This window comes from Macrotis lagotis, chromosome 7, assembly GCF_037893015.1.
Source record: "Macrotis lagotis isolate mMagLag1 chromosome 7, bilby.v1.9.chrom.fasta, whole genome shotgun sequence".
Classification (NCBI taxonomy): Eukaryota; Metazoa; Chordata; class Mammalia; order Peramelemorphia; family Peramelidae; genus Macrotis; species Macrotis lagotis.
Genome location: NC_133664.1, coordinates 112675284 through 112698366, shown reverse-complemented (window position 1 = coordinate 112698366; position 23083 = coordinate 112675284). Strand labels below are relative to the sequence as shown.

At 34.4% G+C, this 23083-nt stretch overlaps 1 pseudogene; it reads left to right on the top strand.

Annotated features, from left to right (window-relative positions):
* Positions 1-21719: 21719 nt before the first annotated feature.
* On the top strand, positions 21720-22560 carry LOC141493797 (cyclin-Q-like; annotated as a pseudogene).
* The last annotated feature ends 523 nt before the right edge of the window (positions 22561-23083 follow it).

Here is a 23083-nt window from a genome sequence, read left to right as displayed (position 1 = left end):
TTAGTGTTATTGCTATACACATTTTTATTGCTCTTTGGGCACAGTTCCAAATTGCTCTCCAGAATTGTTGGCATAACTCTTCCAATAGTGCATCATTTTCCCAGTTTTCCATATCTTCCTCAACATTTTTCATTTTACTTTTTTGTAATTTTATGCAATCTCATAAGTGTAAAGTGGTACCTCAGAGTTGTTTTAATTTGCATTTTTCTAATCAATATTGATTTAGAGTATTTTTTATATATAATTATATATATTTTTTAATTTTTTTTCATCTGAAAATTGCCTGCTCATATGCTTGGACCATTTTTCAATTGAGTAATGACTTATATTCTTATAAATTCAGCTCGCTTTAAATCTGAAAAATGTGTCCTTTAGTGGAAACACTGGCTATAAAAATCATTTTCCATAATTCTGCATTCCTTCTAATCTTGGTTGCCTTGATTTTATTTGTCTAAAACCTTTTTGATTTAATGTCTCCACCCTATTTCCCACTGTTTGCACTTTTCTCTCTCCTTCTCCGTTATTTCTTCTTATCAGTGTTTTGCTTTAGACAGCTCCCCTTTTCAATTTACCCTCTCTCTTTTATCAACTCACCTTCCTTTTTTTCCCCCCTTTCCCTTTTTATTACTCTTACCTTATACCCTTCCTTTTATTATCTCCTTCTTCCTCTTTCTCCCCCCCCCCCCACTTCCTTATAGGGCAGGATGAATTTCTAAACCCAGTTGGAAATGAATGTTATTCTCATTTTGAGTAAATAAGATTTACTCAAAACTCACTCCCTCATTTCTTTTCCTCTGGCATATTAGATGCTTTGTGCTCTTCATATAGTGTTGTGTATCCTTAAAAACCTCTGCTTTCTTATCCCAGAATAATTCTTTTTTAAATGTCCTAATTATTTTATAGCTGTCTTGTAGCCACTCTGTCTATAAAAGTATATTGCTTTTAACTGTCCTGATAGAAGTACAGTTCTCAAGAACCATACGTAGCATCCTTACATCATAATTAATTTAAACTCACATGTTCTTTTCAAGAACTCCCTCCAATTTTTCCATTATATATTCAACCTTCAAGAGCTAAGATTTTGCACCACAGCCCCTTTCCCAGTACCCTCCCTTCCACTGTCTCAATGGGAGCTAAAAGTTAGATTAAATCACAGCCAATTTATACCCATACTCTGTCTAAATATGATACTTTCAACTATCATAAGAGAAATGTCTCAAGATTGCAAATATTAGTCTTATTAACTAATATAACCCTGACCCTTTTCTATTAGCCTTTTTTACATCTCCAGTCTTGTAGTTGAAGAAGGAATTTTTCTGTTCATTTCTGGTATTTTTATCAGATAAATTTAAAAATCCTCTATTTCATTTAAAATTGCATCTTTTTCCTTAAAAGAATAGGTTGAATTTTGCAGAGTAGTTTATTCTTGGTTATAATCTAGGTTCCTTTAAATCTGGAATATCACATTATAGATACTTTGATGCTTTAATGTTGAAGCTGATAACCCCTATTTAATCCTGACTGTGACTTCATGTTATTTAAATTGTTTCTTTTTGGCAGTTTGAAATATTTCCTCCTTTAATTCCTTAATTAATTCCTAGGAATTATGAAATGTGGCTATAATATTCCTTGGAGTTTTTATTTTGGGATCTCTTTCTGCTCATCATTGAATTTTTTCAAAGGCTATTTTATCTTTTTATGTTTTTATGTTTTTGCAAGGCAAATGTGGTTAAGTGGCTTGCCCAAGGCCATACAGCTAGGTAATTATTAAGTGTCTGAGATGGGATTTGAACCCAAGTACTCCTGACTCCAGGGCCGGTGCTTTATCCACTGCGCCACCCAGCCACCCCCTATTTTATCTTCTTGTTCTAGAAAACTAGGGCAGTTTTCCATAATAATTTCCTGCATGATATTGTCCAGGCTCTTTTTCTGATTATGACATTCAGGTAGACCAATAATTTGCAAATTATCTCTCTTGAATCTATTTTCCAGGACAATCATTTTTCCTAAGAGGTATTTTTAACTCTTCTATTTTTTCAGCCATTTTGTTTTATTTGATAAAATCGTGATATCTCATAGAGTCATTAGTTTCCATTTGTCCAATTCTAGTTTTCGGAGTTTTATTTTCTTTAGTTAGCTTTTTTGTTTCCTTTTCCCATTGATTAATTTTATTTTTCTTCTGATCAATTCTACTTTAAAAATTACTATTTTCTTCAGTTAATGTTTCCTAATTCTCATGCATGACTCTCATTTCTTTATTTCATTTTTCTTCTTCCACTTAAAAATCCTTTGAGAGCTTTTCCAAGATGCATTTTTGGAATTGAGATCAATTCATCAAGCCATTAGAGGCATCATAGTTAGACATTTTGTCACTACTTTCTTTTTCTGAAATGGTGTTTTTATCACCCCAATCAGAATAGTAGGTGACAGTGGTTAGTGGGTTTTTTTTGTTGTTGCTGTTGCTTTGTTTTATTTTGGGTTTTGGGTTTTAGGGGGTTATTTTGTCTTTTGAGCTCTATTCTTGTGGTATGAGGTGTATAATCCTAAGTGTTTTTTCCAGGGTCCCTGGATTTCTGCTTTGTCATTTCCAGTGTTCCCAGTTTGCTCCCTGTGCTAAAGCAGTGCAACACTGCACCAGCTTCGCAAAGCTTGAAGCCTTGCTTTCCATGGTGGTTGAGTTGCTCCCTGCTGGCAGAACTATGCTGGGACCTTTAGTTATGGGTAAAATCTTTTCACTGACTTACCAGTTCTCCTGCCTACATTGGACTATACTCCCCTTTTACCCATGCAGCAGTCTTTCTGCTAATGTTCCTCTAAGATATCTCTCTGAAAACTTATTTCACTGTTTTTTTTGTTTGTTTTCTAGTGCTTTAGGATATGTTTAGAGATTTCTTTCAAATTTGCTTTGAGAAGGGCTCCAGAAGTTTCCTAACTTCATGCCACCATCTTGTCTCCATCCCAGAAGTCCTGATTAGATCATTATGGTCATTCCAGAAAAAAAATGTATATTCTGCTCCATCTTCAATAAGATGGCTTTTATTTCCCATTCTTGTTTCATTCAGAGATGCTATTTGGTTGCAATAGCTGCTGAGTTGACTCACAGCAAGAGTAATTTATTTTTCAGGAATAGTATCCACACCTGCTGCTTTGTCAGTCATATGTTGCCACAGGACTTTGAGATAAATAAAAATAGTAAGAAAAAACTCATTTTTTTATTTGTGGATAGATCTGATTTAACTGAGGCAATACTACTTGAAGTTATCGACCTCAGTCTCTCTTCCAGAATCCTCACAGTCCAGTGGCAGGACAGAGTCAAGATGACTGACTCAAGATGCTGTGGATAATCTTGTCATCTTTGGTGTCTAAACATACTCTAAGTACTTTCCAGTGCCTTTCAGACTGTGGAGCAAATTGTTCTCATCCACCCATTCCATGAGGGGAAGTCTTCACATGATTGGTATAGACACTGCCCTAACTCACCAATGAGTTTGAAACCTCTCAGTTACCATCAACCTGATTTAGCCCATCTGCCCAAATGATTTGCTAGGTGAGGTTACTGCACATGCTACCATTTCTTGGAGCCACAGATGGGAGTTTGGTAGATCAGACAGACAGCAAACATGAAAAGGAACCCAAGATCTGAATTCTCTCTGAACACAACCTACACCCCAATCAATTCAATACTACCAGTCATGGAAAGGGATAGTCAAATATCCTATGTCTCTAATTCCTAGCTCTTCTGATTTTCTTGCCCTAAATGCTCTCCGTTTATCATTTCCCTGAATCTTTTACCTTCTCCCTTAATAATCTTAGGTTCAGGAAGGTAGAGCATATCTTTCTTGCTTACATTTTTAATCCCCAGAAAATAACACAATTCCTGGCATACAGTAATTGCTAAACATGTTCTTTTCCATTTATTTTTATTCATTCTTTTAGAAGAGCAGACAACATATGTAGAAGAGTGGTTAATAGGGAAGTGTGAAGTTATAATGATGGTAAATGGGGTCATATGACAACCAAACAATGAGCAGAGGATTAATTTGATTATTTTTAACAGTAATAGGTAGAAAGAAATAGGTGGGGGCATATAAAGATTAATGTACAATGTATGTAGTTTTGCAAGGAAAAAGAAATGAGTCTTAAGTGGTTTGATCTAGTGGATTCTCACCAATCAACATAGTGTCAGAACAGAAAGGATGTCTGTTTGGTATGGTAAAGTAACAAAAAGGGTATCACTGGGCAGCATGGTAGAAGGATAGATGACAGAATCGTCCTGAAAGTAAATGTGGACAGGTTAAGCTTTGAGCTGAATCTAATGAGACATAAACTTTGCACATAGGTTAAAAAAACCAACTATATTAGTATATGATATAGAAGTCATGTTAAAAGAACAATTATTCTGAAAATAAATCTTATAGTTTTAGTATATTGAAAGCTCAGTATCAATAATCAATGTGATATTGAAAACAACTCAATACAAATTATCTTGGGCACCACTAAAAAAAAAATCTAGTTTTCAGAAAAAAGGGAGGTGATAGTTTAATTATATTCTGCCCTCGTCAAACCTCATCTATAATATAGGGGTCAGTCCTGAATGCCATAGTTTAAACAGGATTTTAAAAAGTTAAAATTGCACAGAGAATGGAAGCAAGGTTGGTGAAGTGCCTTGAGTACATAACATAGGAAGGTACTGGCTAATGACACTTGGTTCTAAAGCTTATAATAAACAGTATAAAAGTTTGAAGTATACTTTGACAAGATGTTGGTTCCATGTAAAGCAATCTGAAAACATTCACATACAAATTTCAGTTATATTAGACCTTTTCAAAAACTTTTATGTCAATACATATTTAAGATGCTACATGTACATACATATATGTATATGCATATATATACATATATATACATATATACATATATATATGTATATATATATATATATATACACTCACATATGTACATGTGCAATAGTGGTGAAGAGCCTATGGATATCTGAATAATTACTTTTGTTGTGGTGTAACATTGACTGAGCAATTTAAAATCTCTGGATTATTCCTAAACTGAAAGTATTGGAATAGATGACACATTGTGTTTAATTCTTTCTCTAAAAATTCTATGATTTGTTTGAGGTAAAGGAAATGTAATAGGAAAAAAGACCAGGAAAAAAATAGGAAAATATATGGGAAACTTGTTTAAGCATAAACACACTCACACCCCCCCACACACACAAAAACACATAAAACACCACACATATACATTTTTCCAAGAGCATTTTATTATAAAAAGTAAAACAAATTTGTATATTCAAACAGTAACAAATACATTTATTTTGCAAATATCATTTTAATAAATGAATACAGAAGCACATGAATTGAACTTTTAAAATCTACACTCTAAGACAGGAGTCAAAGCAAGAGAAAGCAGAAAAGTGAATAGCAAATGATTATGAAAAGCTTGGATACTTGTCTAAACAAGGCAGAAAACAGGATTATCAGGCTGATGTTTTCTGAGCTCTTAAATTAATCGAGCTCTTTTCCACCCAGAGGAGAACTCAACAACATGTAAATTGATTTTAAAATCCTCTGTATATAGTTAGAATCAGAGCTTACATTAGGCTAAGGAGAAATTTCAGTTCTTATATAAAATAATCCATTCAACATCATTTGAGTACCTTTTGTGTCTCTGCAAAAAAAAATGTGGTAGTGTCCACTGTGAGAAAAAAATAAAAAAGTAAGCCATGGTCCTTACACTTGAGGAGTCTGTAGTCTCTAAAGGGAAGAAAACAATCAAACATATGCCAAGCATTTGCAATATCATGATTTGTCTTGTATGTCCTTGAAAGTAATGTCAGCTATATCAATAAAGGGATTCATTGAAGAAAAGGGGGGGGGGGTACTTAAGGAAGAAATGTTCTACCAAAAGATTTAATTGAGGAAATAGTATTTGAGGTGTTAGCAGCTGAAAGAAATAGAAGAGGAAAATATGGAAGCAGGTTTCTTGGAGGAGAGAACAGCATTAGCAAAGACATCTAGGAGTGAAAACATATATAGAGAATGCAAAAATGCCCAAATAGAGAGAAGGTAAAAGACCTGTCATGATAGTTACAATGAGGTAAACATGAAAGTCCTTGAATTCTAGGCCAAGCAATTTGGATTTTTAATAGACACTTGGAGAAACAGAAGAATTTTTAAGGGGCATGTAAAGAGATTTGTTTAGAACTTTGCATGAGAAATATTGCCCTTTTGGGGGCAGAAGTTAGAGTTCATGAGAGAAAGACACAAGACAAAAAAAAACACTTGGAATGAATTAAAATATGGCACTAGGAGATCAAGAAATCATTTACCTGTTAGATCTATGGAGAGGAGAATTTATCTTCATTTTTATTATATAAGTTTCTCCTAACCATGAGCAATTGACATTTTTCTCATTGTTTATATCTGACTTCATTTGCATGAAAAGTATTTTGCAATTGCATTAATTTAGTTTTAGGTTTATCTTGGGAGGTAGATTCCTAATTATTTTATGTTGTTTATAGTTATTTTCTTTCTTTGGTTTTTTTTTTTGTCTATTGTTACTTTAAAAGGAATTTCTCTTTTATCTCTTGTTCTTGGACTTTATTGGTTATATATACAAATGATGATGATTTATGTGGGTTTGTTTTATATACTGCCACTTTTCTGAAGTTAATTGTTTCAAGTAGTTTTTTATTTGATTTTCAGGTGTAATCTAAATATATCATATGCAAAGAGTTAAAGTTTTGTTTCTTAATTCCCATTTCTAATTCCTTCAATTTACTTTTCCTCTCATTGCTAAAATTAACATTTCTAACACAATATCGAATAATCATGGTGTTAATGAGAATTCTTGTTTCACATCTAATTTTATTTGAAAATAGTATATCCCCATTACAAATGTTTATTGAGGGATATAAGTATATATATATATATATATATATATATATATATATATATATATATATATATGTCTGTGTGTGTGTGTATGTGTGTGTATGAATGTATACAATGCTTATCATTTTAAGGAAAACACCATATATTCCTATGCTCTCTAGTGTTTTTTAATAAGAATGGGAAGTTTTTCCAGCCTATAATGAAATAATCATATGATTCCTCTCAATTTTGTTATATATTTAACTTTTATTTAAAATTTTTACTTCCATATACATTGGGGAGTTTAGTCTATAATTTTCTTTCTGGTGACTTTTTGTGGTATAGGTATCAGTACAATATTGCAATCATAAAAGAATTTTGGCAGAACTTCTATTTTTATAAATAGTTTATATAAAACTGGAATTAATTGTTCCCTGTTTGATAGAATTGACTGGTCCTGGAATTTTCTTTTCTCTTTTTTTGTGTTTATTTTTGTCAAGGCAGTTGGGTTAAGTGACTTGCCCAAGGTCAAACAACTAAGTGAGTATTAAGCATCTGAAACTATATTTGAACTAAGGTCCTCCCAACTCCATGGTTGGTGCTCTATCCACTGCACCACCTAGCTGCCTTTCCCCTCCACCCCCTTAGAGATTTTTTTACTTAGGAAATTTATTGAATGTTTCTTAAATTTCATTTTTTGAAATGTAATTATTTAAAGATTTTATTTCTTTTGTTAATCTTATATTTTTGCAAATATTTTACATTTGATTTAAATTATCAAATTTGTTGACATATAGTTGGGTAAAACACTCTGAATTAATACTTTATTTTTTTCTCTCAGTGGTGAGTACATCTTTTTCATTTTTTTTTTAGGTTTTTGCAAGGCAAACAGGGTTAAGTGGCTTGCCCAAGGCCACACAGCTAGGTAATTATTAAGTGAATACCCCTTTTTTATAACTTTTATTGAGTTTTTAAAAATTAAAACTGACTCCTAGTTTTATTTATTAGTTTGGGGCATATAAGGTTAATAATGATATTTCTTCATTGCTTATGTTGCCTTTTAAGAAGATGTAGTTTCCTTCTGAAAGTTCTGTTTCTCTGTGTGTGTGTGTGTGTGTGTGTGTGTGTGTGTGTATTTGTGAGTGTGTGTTTTGTTTCGTTTTGTTTTTCCTCCTCTAGATGGGGATAACATAGTCTGTAGCTAGTCTAATATGATTGTCCTAGCTCTCTGAACTTCTGAGAGGAGCTGCTTCCATCAAGGTTATTTATCCCATATTGTTATTGTTGATGTGTACCATAACTTGTTTTGCCATTTCCTAATTGATGATCATCCCCTCAATTTCCAATTCTTTGCCACATCAAAAAAGAACTGCTATGAATATTTTAGAACATGTAGGACTTTTCCTTTTTTCATAATTTCTTCTGCATGTAGACCTAGAATTGGAATTGTTGGGTCAAAGGGAATGAACACTTTTATTGTTCTTTGGGCATAGTTACATATTGTTCTCTAGAAAATTTGGATCACAACTCTACCAACAAGGAATTGATGTTCCCATCATTTCACAACCTCTTCAACATTAGCTTTTTCTCCTCTTAGCCAATGTGATAGCTGTGAAATGATATCTCATTGATGTTTTAATTTGCATTTCTCTAATCAATAATGATTTGGAGCATCTTTTTCATATGATTATATAGCTTTAATTTCTTAATTTGAAAACTATCTGTTCATATCCTTTGACTATTTATCAATTGGGGAATGACAAGTGAATTTACAAACTTGATGCAATTCTCTCTATATTTTAAAAATGAAACTTTTATCAGAACTCCTAGTTGTGGAAGATTGTTTTCCAGTTTTCTGCTTTCCTTCTAATTTTGGCAGTATTGACTTTATTAGTGCAAAATCTTTTAAATTTAATATAATCAAAACCATTCATTTTGTAGTTTATAATGTGCTCTAATTCTCATTTGATCATAAATTTATCCCCTTTCCATAGATTTGATAGATAGAGCACTTCTTTGTCTATTAATTTATCTATGGTGTCGCTCTTTATGTCTAAAGCCTGTAAATATTTTGACCTTATTTTTGTTGAGCATTTGAGATGTGGATCTATACCTAGATTTTGCCATACTATTTTCTAATTTTTCCCAACAATTTTTCTCAAATAATAAATTCTTATCCCAGAAGCTGATGTCTTTGGGTTTGTCAGATAGTAGAATGTTGTACTCATTTACTACTTCTTCTTTTGAACCTATTCTACTCCACTGATCCATTACTCTATTTTGATGACTGCCACTTAAAGTATAGTTTCAGATCTGGTAGAGCTAGGCCACCTTCCTTTCATTTTTTTTTCATCAATTCCCTTACTATTCTTGCCCTTTTGTTGATCCAGATGAATTTTGTCACTATTTTTTTCTAGCTTAGTAAAGTAGTTGTTTGATATTTTGTTAGTATGGTACTGAATAAGTAATTTAATTTGGGTAGACATGCCATTTTTTAATTTGCTCAACCTACCCAAGAGCATTTGATATTTTTTCAATTATTTAGATATGACTTTATTTGAGTGAGAAATACTTTATAATCTTATTCTTACAATTTCTGGATTTGTTTTAGGAGGTAGAATTCCCAAGTATTTAGTGTTGTCTGTAGTTATTTTAAATGGAATTTCTCTATCTCTTGCTCTTGGGCTTTGATGCTCATATATAGAAATTCTGATGATTTATGTGGATTTATTTTATAACCTGCAACTTTGCTGAATTTGTTTATGGTTTCAAGGAGTTTTTAGATGATTTTCTTGGTTCTCTAACTATAGCATCATATCATCTGCAAGGAATGAACATTTTGCTTCCTCATTTCCAAATCTTTTTTTTTTTTTTTTTTGTTTTTGCAAGGTAATGGGGTTAAGTAGCTTGCCCAAGGCCACACAGCTAGGGAGTTATTAGGTGTCTGAGGCTGGATTTGAACTCAGGTACACCTGACCCCAGGGCCAGTGCTCTATCCCCCTACACCACCTAGCTGCTCCTTCATTGCCAATTCTGATTCCTTCAATTTATTTTTCTTTTATTTCTACATATTTCTAATACTATATTGAATAGTAATGGTGATAATGGGCATGCTTGTTTCACCCTTGATTTTATTGGAAATGCTCTGAGTTTATTCCCATTACATATCATATTTGTTGATGGTTTTAGATAGATACTATTTATTATTTTAAGGAAAACTCCATTTATTCCTAAACTTTCTGGTATTTTTAATAAGAATGGATGTATTTTATCAAAGACTTTTTCAGCATCTATTGAGATAATCAAGATTTCTATTGGTTTTGTAACTGATATGTTTAATTATGTTGAGTGTTTTTCTAATGTTGAACCATCCCCTATAAATCCTACTTAATCATTGTGTATTTTCCTAGTAATAACTCGCTATATTCTCATTGCTAAAATTTTTATTTAAGATTTTTCAATCAATATTCATTAGGGAGATTGGTCTATAATTTTCTTTATTTGTCCTGGTTCTTCCTGGTTTGGGTATCAGCACCATGTTGGTATCACAAAAGGAGTTTGGCAGAGCTCATTCCTCTTCTATTTTTTAAAAATAGTATATATAATATAGGAATTAATTGTTCCTTAAATGTTTCTAAGGGAGGTTATTTATGGTTTCTTCAATTTACTTTTCTGAAATGGGATTATTTAAGTAATTTATTTCATCTTCTGTTAATTTGGTAGTTGGTATTTTTGTAAATATTCATTCATTTCACTCAGGGTATCCATTTTTTTGGCATACAGTTTGGCAAAGTAGCTCTAAATTATCTCTCTAATTTCCTTGTCATTGAAGTTCAGCCTTTTCATCTTTGGTACTGGTAATTTGGTTATCTTTTTTTTAAATCAGATTAACTAAAGTTTTGTCTATTTTTTGGCTTTTTATATACATAAATCAAACTCTTAGTTTTATTTATGAGATCAATGGTTTTCCTGTTTTTTCAATTTTATTAATTTCTCCCTTCATTTTTCAGAATTTCTAATTTGGTATTTAATTGGGGATCTTTAATTTGTTTTTTTTTCTAGCTTTTTAAGTTGCATACCCAATTCATTGATCTCCTATTTCTCCCTTTGATTCATATAGGCATTTAGAGGTATAAAGTTTCCCCTCAAAACTGCCTTGGAAGCTGTGAACTCATCCAAGCTTTTCTGGAGAGAAATTTGGGATTATGTCCAAAGGGCAACAAAAATGTGCATACCCTTTGACCCAGCAATACTACTACTGGGTCTATACCCTGAAGAGATGATAAAAAAAAGGGTAAAAACATCACTTGTACAAAAAAATTTATAGCAGCCCTGTTTGTGGTGGCAAAAAATTGGAAATTAATTGAATGTCCTTCAATTGGGGGATGGCTTAACAAACTGTGGTATATGTATGTCATGGAACACTATTGTTCTATTAGAAACCAGGAGGGATGGGCATTCAGGGAAGCCTGGAGAGATCTGCATGAACTGATGCTGAATGAGATGAGCAGAACCAGAAAAAACATTGTATATCCTAAGAGCAACCCTGATGGACTTGCTCATCCCTTCAGTGCAACAACCAGGGACAATTTTGAGCTGTCTGCAATGGAGAATACCATCTGTATCCAGAGAAAGAATTATGGACTTTGAACAAAGACCAAAGACTATTACTGTCAAATTAGAAAAAAAAGACATAGTATAATGTAATTTTACTATCTCATACTTTATGTTTCTTCCTTAATGATATGATTTCTCTGTAATCACATTCAACTGATATCAATGTAAAACATGGAACTAATGTAAACACTAACTAAATGCCTTCTGTGGGGGGTGGGGGGAGGGAAGTAAGAATGGGGGAAAATTGTTAAACTCAAAATAAATAAAATCTTTCTTTAAAAAAAACTGCCTTGGCAGCATCTCATAATTTTGGTATGATATCTCATTATTATCACTTTCTTAATTATAATTAATTTGTTGTTTGCTCCACTTGTTCTTTAAAACTAGGCTATTTCATTTCCAATTAATTTTTCATTTATCTTTCTATGGCCCTTTATTACATATAATTTTTGTTGCATCATGCTCTGAGAAGTGTGCATTTATTACTTCTGCCTTTCCACATTTGATTATAAGGTTTTTGTTTCCTAATACATGATCAATTTTAGTGTAGGTGCTGTGTGCTGCCAAGAAAAAAGACAGATTCTAAAGAATTAGAGATCTTATTTCTTTCCTTTTAGGGTTGTATACAATTTGATGGTCTTGACCAACAGTTAATTTTTGTTTTGCTTTTTATTTCTTCATGTTTTCATTTATTTTTTTGTGGAAACTCTTGAGTCATTTATTTGGCAATTGAATTCTCTGTTCAGTTCTCGTCTTTGTGTCAGGAAATTCTGGAAGTCCTCTATTTTGTTGAACATCCATCTTTTTCCCCTGACAATATTTGCTGAATTTTTCAGGATAGTACATTCTGGGTTATAATTCCAGGTTCTTTGCTCTCTGATATATACCATTCCAGGTCTTCTGATCCTTCAGTGTTGAGACTGGATAGGTCCTGTGTAAGTTTGATTGTGTTTCCTTTGTATTTTCCAGGCTCTTTTTGTGATCAAAGCTTTCAAGTAGAGTAATAATTTGTAAATTATCTCTACTGTATCCATTTTCTGGGTTGGTCATTTTTTCCCCAAGAGGTCCTTTATATTTTTTCTGTTTTTTTTCCAGTCTTTTGATTTTATTTGATTGAATCTTGGTGCCTCATAGATTCATTAGTTTCCATTTGTCCAATTCTAATATTTAGGGTTTTATTTTCTTCAGTTACCTTTTTTTGTTTCCTTTTCCAGTTGGTTAATTTTACCTTTAAATGAGTTTTTTTCTCTTTTCCAATTGGTTAATTTTAATTTTTTTAAATAAATTTCATTCCTTTTCCAATTGATTGAATTTACTTTTTCATGAGTTACATTCTTTTTCTGGTCAGTCATTTTAACTTTTAAAGAATTTAATTTTTTCAGTCAATTTTTCATAATTCTCCTGCTTGGTTCTCATTTCTTTACTCTAATCTTCTTTTTCTCTTTTTTGGTTTTAAAATTCCTTTTTTGAGCTCTTCCAAGAGGTCTTTTTGGATTTGTGGCCAATTCATAAACTTCTTTAAAGTTAAATGAAGACATGTTTTCACTGATTTGCTCTTCTGAGATGACTTTTATTATTGTCCCTATTTGGAATTTATCTATCTGTAGTTAGTGATCTTTTTCTTTTTTTTGCTTATTTTATTAATTGTTCTCTGCTCCTGGGGGAAAGGGAGTATAGTCCCAAGCTTTTTGATATGGGACCAGGATCTATCCCTGGCTTATTGTTTGCCAAGACATTGTCTATTTGAAGGTGCTTTCCCTCCTTTATGCCAAGGTCTTGCCTATGCAGTGGTTTGTTTCCTGCGTTGGGATAGCCCAACCAAGTCCTTTCTCTCTTTTTATTGTTTATTTATTTTATATTACTGCAATAATCTTATTGTGAGAGTAATCATAATCCCTCCCCTCAAAAAAAGAGATGAGAAACATCAAAAATAGTGAGAGAAGAAAAAAAAGTGTACTTCATTCTGTGTTTGGATGCCAGTGGCTCTGTCTCTGGGATGAGTTGCCTTCCTCATCACAGCCACCAGAGAAGTTGCTTCAATATATTTTCCCATAGTTGCTATCACTAAGTGTATTTCCTTCCACTCTATTCCTCCCCACTCTCATCTATTCCATTCTATTTCTCCTTTCATCCTGTCTCTATTCAGAATTGTCTTGTATATGAGTACCCTCTCCCACAGTCTTCCCTCTCTTCTATCATCTACTCCTCTCTTCCCTCCTCCAATTCCCCCTTATCCCATCCCTTTCCTTTCATTTTTATCCAGGATAAGATAGATTTCTATACCCTATTAAGTGTGCATATTATTTCTTCTCTGAGCCATTTCTGATGAGAAAATGAAGGCTCATTGATTGCCCCTTGCCTTCCCCCATTCCATTCCATTGTAAAAGTTTTGTTCTTGACTCTTATGTGATATATCTTAGCCCTTCTTCCTCTCCTTTGTCTTCCTCCCAGTACTCTCCTTTATCACCCATTTACTATATTATACCATTATATTCAGCTGCTTCCTGTGTCTTATCTTTATATACTCCTTCTAACTGCACTTATAAATGAGAAAGTTCATATGAGTTATCAGTATCTTCTTCTCATGCAAGAAAACAACAGTTCAACATCATTAAGTTCCTCATAATTAGTCCTTCTAATCCATCCCTTCTATGGTTCCCCTGAGTCCTGTACTTGGAGATCAAACTTTCTGTTCAGCTCTGGTTGTTTCAATAGGAAAGTTTGAAAGCCCCCTATTTCATTGAAAGTCCATCTTTTCCCCAGAAAGAGGATTTCAGTTTTGCTGGGTAGTTGATTCTTGGTGGTAAACCAAAATCTTTTGCCTTCCAGAATATCATATTCCAAGCCCTGTAGCCCTCAATGTGATGTTGGCAGATCTTGTGCAATTCTGACTACAGAGCCACTATAGTTGAATTGCTTATTTCTGGCAGCTTTTAGTATTTTCTCTTTGACTTAAGAGTTTGGGAGTTTGGCTATAATATTCCTAGAAATTTTTCTTTTGGTCTCTCTTTTGGTGAATTCCCTCAATTTCTATTTCACCCTCTGCTTCTAGGACCTCAGGGCAATTTTACTGTATTATTTCTTGAAAAAACGAAGTCTAGGCTCTTTTCCTGGTCATGACTTTCAGGTAGCCAAATAATTTTTAAATTATCTCTTCTGGATCTGTTTTCAAGGTTAGTTGTTTTCCCCAATGAGATATATCACCTTTTCTGCTATTTTTTTTTGGAATAGTTTCTTCCTGAGTTCTCACAGTCATCATTTAGTTCCATTCTGCATTTGAAGGAGTTATTTTCTTCAGAGAGCTTTTATATTTCCTTTTCCAGCTGGCCAATTCTGATTTTTTAAGGCCTTCTCATTTGCCTTTTGTGTTGCTTGTTCCATTTGGCCTAAACTGGTTTTTAATATGTTATTTTCTTCAGTATTTTTTTTTGAATGTCTTTCAGAAAGTTGCTGACATGATTTTCATGATTTATTTACATCACTCTCATTTCTCCTCCCAATTTTTCCTTTACCTCCATTAATTGATTTTCAAAGGTCTTTTTTGAGCTCATCCATAGCCTGAGCCAATTTTCTATTTATCTTGGAGGTTTTGGATAAAGAAGCTTTGATTTTGTGATCATCTAAGTATGCATTTTGATGCTCCATGGGACCAAAGTAATTTTTCTATGGTCAAATTCTTCTTTTTCTGTTGTTTGCTCATTTCCTAAGCCTCAGCTCATTCTTCAGACACACTCCCAAGGCTTTAGGGTTTTTTTGGGACAACCCACAAGGGACCTCAATTCCTCCAAAGTCTTATGAAAAGCTCTGACTGCTCTCTTGCCTGTGTTCAGGCCCTCCCCTCTGCCCTGTAGCTGTGAGGATGGTCCCTGCTCAGTTATGGTAGTGTTCTGGGGTCATAGACTGCAACCTGGATCTGAGTGTGGGAAAACAGCTGAGTCCTGATCTAGGGAGAGCAGAGAGACCTCTGCTGTCTCACCCCAACCCCATTACCATCTATGGGCTCTGGACATTCTGGGTGGCTTTGCTGAGGTTCTCCCCACAGGGCTGCTCTGATGTCAGAGCTCTGCTCTGCACTCACTTTGGTGTGGCAGGGTTCTCTCACCACCCCTTTCAACTGTCCCTGATGATCCCTGGGCCAAGAGAACTGGAAACCACCCCCTCTGCCATGGACCCAGGTGCACAGCCCAGCTGTGCTGTTCTGTGGATATGGCTGTGCTACAGCTTTATTCAGTCCCAATGGAACAGATCTTTTGTACAGAAGTTCCAAATTGTCTTGGACTGGGAAATTGTAACACCCAGTCTTTCTGTTGGTTCTGCCCCTCTAAATTTTAGCTAGAGTCATAATTTGATGACTTTTGGAGTTTTTTGGGGAATGAATTTCTGAGAATTCCACACCACCATCTTGGCTCTGCCCCCCCCCCCTTATCCCAATTCTTTCTCTTGCACCAGCTTTCCCTTGACTTGAACTATGCCTTCCAAGCTTTGGTTAAAACTCTCACTGCTGGTCTGTTGCCAGTTTAGCTTCCTGAGCCTTGACCTAAGTTGTTCTATAGTTAAAATCCTCCTGCTGGGGTGGCTAGGTGGTGCAGGGAATAGAGCACTGGCCCTGGAGTCAGGAGTACCTGAGTTCAAATCCTGCCTCAGACACTTAATAATTACCTAGCTGTGTGGCCTTGGGCAAGTCATTTAACCCCATTTGCCTTTTAAAAACCTAATATATATATATGTATATATATGTATATATATGTATATATACATATATATATATATGTATGTATGTATGTATGTATAATCCTCCTGCTGACTTTCTAATTCTGCCACCTACCCTGGGTTATAGATCAAAACAGAGATAGAGAATATTATGAAATGTAAAATAGATAATTTTGATTATAATAAATTTAAATGTTTTTGCACAAGAAAACCAATATAAATAAGATTAGAAGGAAAACAATATGATAAAAGCCTCATTTCTGTAATATATAGAGAACTGATAAAATTTGTAGGAATACAACTCATTCCCCAAGTGGTAAATGATCAGGCAATAAGAATAGGTAATTTTCTTTTTTTTTTTTGCAAGGCAAATGGGGTTAAGTAGCTTGCCCAAAGCCACACAGCTAGGTAATTATTAAGTGTCTGAGACCAGATTTAAACCCAGGTACACCTGACTCCAGAGCCGGTGCTTTATCCACTGTGCCACCTAGCTGCTCCAATAGGTAATTTTAAAACGAAGAAATTAAAACTATCTATAGTAATATGAAAAAGTGCTCTTAGAGAAATGCAAATGAAAACAATTTTGAGGTACCACTTCATACCTATCAAATTGTCTAATATGACATAAAAGGGAAAAGAAAAATATTGAAGGGGATATTAGAAAACTGGGACATTTAATGCATTGTTGGTAGAGTTGTGAACTGATTCAGCTATGCTGGAGAGTAATTTGGAACTATTCCCCAGAAACAATAAAACAGTGTATCATGTGCATTGATCCAGCAATACTATTATTGGGTTTCTATTGGTCAGCTAGATGGTATAGTGAGTACAGCACCAGTCTCTGAGTCAGGAAGACCTGAGTTCCAATCTGTCCTCAATTATTTATTAGTTGTGTGATCTTGGTAAAGTCACTTAATCCTGGTTGCTTTCCATCCTGGGCTATCTCCAGTTGTTCTAATTCATAGCTTGCTATGGACCCATATGGCTCCAGAGGAAAAGGTAAGGCTGTTGACATAGCACAGCACGCCCTCACTCAAATCCAATTCATGTCCATTTTATGGCAAGAATATTCAAAGCAGTTCTTAGTGTGGTGGCACAGAAGTAGAAATTAAGAAAATGCCCTTCAGTTGGGAAATAAATGAACAATTATAAATGTAATGAAATATTATTGCTTTATAAGAAACAATGAGCAGGTATATTTCAGAAAACCCTAGAAAGACTTACTGATGCTGATTGAAGTGAGCAGAACCAGGAGAACATTATGCACTTTAACAGCAACATTGTGTTATGATCACCTCTGTTTTTTGTTTTTTTAGTAATATACCTTTTTTTTAGTAATATAGTGATAAAATAATACACCTTTGTTTTTTTAGTAATATAGTGATAAAAAACAATTTTAAAAGACCTGTGATATAAAACAGACTTTACATCTAGAGAAAGAACTATGAAATTGTTCATACATCAAAATGTACTATTTTCCCCCTTTTAAAATGTGTGATTTTTTTTGCCTTTTCTTTGTCATACTTTTAGATTTTTTATTCTGAATCTTCTTCAGAGTGTGACTAGTATGGAAATATATGCAATATGATTGTATATGTATAACTTATATCACATTATTTCCTTTGCTAGGGTGGGGAGAGGGAAAGGTGAAAACTTTATCAAAATTATTTTTGAAAATTATTTTTTCATCTAATTGGGAAAATAAAAATTACAAAATTAATATAAAGCAACATGACTAGAAGTCAATGAATTGCTAAAAATAATGGCAAAGGAGGAATTCAAAGGTTTAGGTAACTCTTTATGGAAGATATTATTAAGGCACATCTTTAAGAGCAACAGAAGCATAATAAGCAGTTGGAATATGTTATTATTTAGAATAATACTTAAATACATTAAAAATACTAGGAAAGTTCTTTCAGGATAGCTAGATTACAAAACTAAAATAATTTTAGAAGTGCATGGACTTTAGGGATTCAGGGACATTTATATTTTCCACAGTACCTACTACAGTATTTCAAATATTTTGAATGAAATTTGAAGAAAAGCAATGAACAAAGTATTCTTATGAGTTTTGTCATAGTTTGCTACTGAAATACGTGAACAATAGAAATTTTAAGAGTTAAAATTAGGACTAGAGCTGAAAGTCACTGTCAATGATCTGGATTAGAAATCAGGACACAGGAATTTATGGATTACAAAGTAAACCTGGGTAAACTTAATTGAAAACTAAGGCATTTAGGTGGATTGATGAAGGCATTTATATTTCCTGGATGCCAGATCCAAATTGAAGGTCTGCAAGTTAGTCAGGGAAAAGTCCTCAAAGCACTTCTTAAGATTCAGCAGTCATGGACAAGGTTAAGATCTTAACATGAAATAGTTGATGCGTAAAAGAAAATTCTCAGAGGTCAGAGCAAAGTGAATTAAGTGGCCATACAGTTATATTGTATAGTCCAGATAAGTTGAGATGTCATATCACTCACAAATGTGTGAAAAATCCTGATTGGAGCAATGCACTGAACTGAAATTAAATTGCTCTGGGGAAAGAGGAATGGGATTCAATTAAGGATCTAAGGAATTTGGTAAACTGCAAACTAAACTGTATCAAAAAAGAAACACAATTTCTCTGAAATTCCAATTCAGTTGAAAACCTCAGTAAACATATAAGTATTAACTCTATTAAAGATATACCATGCTTGGAAATGGGGATATAAAGACAAAAATGAAGAAGAAACCTTATAGTCTCCTGGGAATGTACTATGTTAACAGATAAGCAAATATGAGATAAGAAAAAAATGGAAAGAATACTTAAATAGGCAGATCAATAATAGTTTCCCATAGGTAATACATGACTAAATTTTGCATAAAACTAGGGATTTTAAGAGGCAGATTGAGAAAAGAATACATTTCAGGCATAGAAGATAATCTGTGCAAAACATGGAGGCAAGAGAATAGTATAAATTTCAAATATTAGCAAGTAGACTAGTTTTCATGAAATACCAAGAAGGAGCAAGGAAGTCATGTGACAATATGAGAAGTAGGACTGAAACTTTATTTTTAAAGAAATGGTTAAAATATGGAAATCATGATGATTTATATGGCTTTGTTTTATTTCCTGCAACTATGATAAAATTGATGATTGTTTCACCCAGACTTTTAGTTGATTTGCTAGAATTCTCCAAGTATACCACTATAGATGCAAAGAATGATAGTTTTGTTTCCTATTCTAGGTCCTTCAATTTCAATTTCTTCTTTTCTTGCTATAGCTACTAGCATTTCTGGAACAACAGTGGCAGTAATGAACTTCCTTGCTTCACCTCTGATCTTTTTTATTATTGAAACATTTGCATCTATAAATAGTATACAATGAGATTATTTTTAATACATCAATTAAACTTGCATAATACTTTATAATAATTTTAAAAAATTGAATCCTACTTCCAAATTTCCTTTCTGAATATTATAATTATTATCCTTATAATTATACATATTCATATGCACATAGATATATTTCATGATTTTTGGGAGGTACTTTCTTTTAATTTTTTGTAGGAATTTTTTAATGTTTAAATAAATATTTAATTTTTTCTATTTGCATATAAAATAGTTTAGCATTCATTCATTTTTCAATTTAATTTATTAATTTATTTTTATTTTTACAATTTTCCCCATCTTGCTTCCCTCCCTCACTACCACAGAAGGCAGGCAGTCTGTTAGTCTTTACATTGTTTCCATGCTATACATTGATCCATACATTGTGATGAGAGAGAAATACTATCATTAAAAAAAAAGTAGAAGACATAGCAAAATTACATAACAAGATAAAGTTTCTTTTTTAAATTAAAATTAATAGTCTTTCTCTAGATACAGATGGTATTCTCCATTTTCAGATACCCCAAAATTGTGCCTGATTGTTGCACTGATGGAATGAGCAAGTCCATTAAGATTGATCATCAACCTTATGTTGCTGTTATGGTGGACAATGTTCTGCTTCTGCTCATCTCACTCAGCATCAGTTCATGCAAATCCTTCCAGGCTTTTCTGAATTCCCATAGCTCCTGATTTCTAAAAGAATAATAGTGTTCCATAATGTACATATACCACAATTTGTTCAGCCATTCCCCAATTGATGGACATTCACTCAATTTCCAATTCTTTGCTATGACAAACAGGGCTACTATGAATATTTTTGTACAAGTGAAGTTTCCTTTTTCATGATCTCTTCAGGGTATAGTCCCAGTAGTGGTATTGCTGAATCAAAGTGTATGCACATTTTTATTGCCCTTTGGGCATAATTCCAAATTGTTCTCCAGAAAGGTTGCATGAGTTCACAGCTCCACCAATAATTTATCAATGTCCCAGATTACCCACATCCCTATATTGGTCAGTTTTAGAGGTGTGAGGTGATACCTCAGAGATGCTTTAATTTGCAATTCTCCAGGCCCGTCTCCTGCAGCCCGCCGCCACCGCCACCACCTTCACGCTGCATGGGCACGGCCCTGTGAGGCTCCTAGCACCCCAGCTCGGCCCAGGAGCCCACCAGCAGCACCTGTGGGCGGCCCTGGGCCACGCCGGGCAGCGCCACCATCCCGAACCGGAACAGCATCGCGCAGGCCCGAGTGCTGCCGCCGCTGCACCTGGCCTGAGCACACGCGGGAAACAACTTGAAGCATCTTCAATCTGACCCATTTCCACGGATACTGTTGATGCTGAAAATGCAAAATGAACGTCCTGCAGAATTTCACAAAGATAGTTCCAGTCTACCTTCTTCTACCCAGATGATTCTCAGCCCAACTTTTTGTCCATCTACATTGTCTGTCACAGGTTTATGAACTGATGTCTTGATTCACTTGCCTGGCCATCCAAAAGCTCTTCATATTCTGGACAATAGGCATTTTTCATCCCTTCCCCCCCCCTCCATTTGGAAGTTTCATGATGTTTCAGGGCTTGATGTAATGAACACAATATTATCCACAAACAGGAACATCAGAGCACCCCACTGTCCACTTTTATTCTCTGTGTGACATCTTCCATGACAACTACGTGGACCTTTTGTGAGCATTCATCTTATGTTATGCTTAGTCATTGAAGTCTTGTTATCAACAGAATCTCTGCATTCATCAAGGAATAGTGTAATATCTTAATGTATTTGCAAGAGACTCCTTGTTGGAAGAGAACACTTAAGTGGTAATGTTCTAATCTCTGAAATCAGAGGCTTCTTTATCAACCAAAAGACACTAAATATAGTGGAATCTTGTCTTCTCTGTACCTTTTGGGCAACTGGGTGACTAAAGATATATGGTATGCTGTAGGAAATCTTGTGAATGCTGATGGGTTCACTGTTTTAAAGTTCCCATGCTATGTATATGCAAAGACCTCATAGCAGTAGTGTATACTTCCTCTTTTGTTTCATTTCATTTTGTCCTTTTGTGTGACTTTGAATTGGATTTTTGTTTGGCATTAAGGAACCCAAGGGCCCAGTTGTACATTGAGGTGAAGGTGTTAGTCATGGAGTCTAGACAAAGTGAGGGCAGCACAGAGGGTGAAGAAGTGAGGAAAGAAGGGCACCCAGCCTCTAAGGCCAAAGTCCATTTCAAAGTGACATGATTCATCATGGAGGCCGGTGTCAAGCTAGAGATGCATTCCATTCCAATTGTCACAGCCTGCACCATTTACCATAAATTTTTCTGTGAGACCAAATTAGATTCATATGACCCTTACCTAATAGCCATGTCAGCCATTTACTTGGCAGGTAAAGTGGAGGAGCAACACCTCCGAACAAGAGACATCATCAATGTCTCTCATAGGTAATTAAATCCCAATAGTGAACCTTTGGAGTTAGACTCTTGGTTCTGGGAACTGAGGGACAGCATTGTTCAAGTGAATTACTCATGTTGAGAGTTTTGCATTTCTGGGTCTCTTTCCAGCATCCCCACAAATATCTGCTCCACTACCTTATTTCTTTAAAGAATTGGATGAATCGTCATAGCTGGGAGAGGACTCCCCTCTCTCTGGCAGCCTGGGCATTGCTGCAGGATAGCTATCACGGAGCATCATGCCTTCAGCATCCTGCCCAACACATAGCTGTAGCAGTGCTCTATCTTGCTTTGCAGTGCTATGGAGTGGAGGTGCCTGCTGATTCAGAGGCAGAAAAGCCCTGGTGGCAGGTTTTTTAGTGAAGACCTTACCAAGCCAGTCATTGATAACATTGTGTCTGACCTGATTCAAATTTACACAATGGACACAGAAATCCCTTAATTCATCCAGGGAGAAGTAAACATTTGCTTTGTTTGAAGGTTGGGTCTGATCCACTCAAAAGGGTCCCAACTTCGAAAAGTAGATAAGTCACAGGGGGGGAGTTTTGCATTAGCAAAGGGGGAAGAACTAAAGGAATTTCTTTCTGATATTCATGTAATGGTGAAGTGATTGACTGATTCCCCCCGTGCAGGTTTTAGACCTTGTTGTGTTTGGATATGAATAGGTCCATGTTGAAAAATGAATGTACTGTGTTCAGTTGCCTTTTCAGTTGCACCTTAGGAAATTTTGAAGATGAACCTTTTGAATTTGGTGCAGATTATATTTAGACATCTCTTCATTAAAACAAAGCCAAAATAGAATACTTGATTGTAGACTTTGGGATATATTTTCAAGCCATACCTAAACTTAATCTGGTAACATAAGTGAACAGTATTTTATTTTACATAATAAAAGAAAATATTTTTGTAAAAATGTGAAAATAGGCACATATTTTAAGAGATGTGTCAATGTTCTGTGGACCACATTGGGGATAGGAGGAGATTATACTAGCCTTTTCTTTTTTCATTTTACATTCTCTTCCTCTCTCCGAAGCATAAAATATGATTATCTTTTCA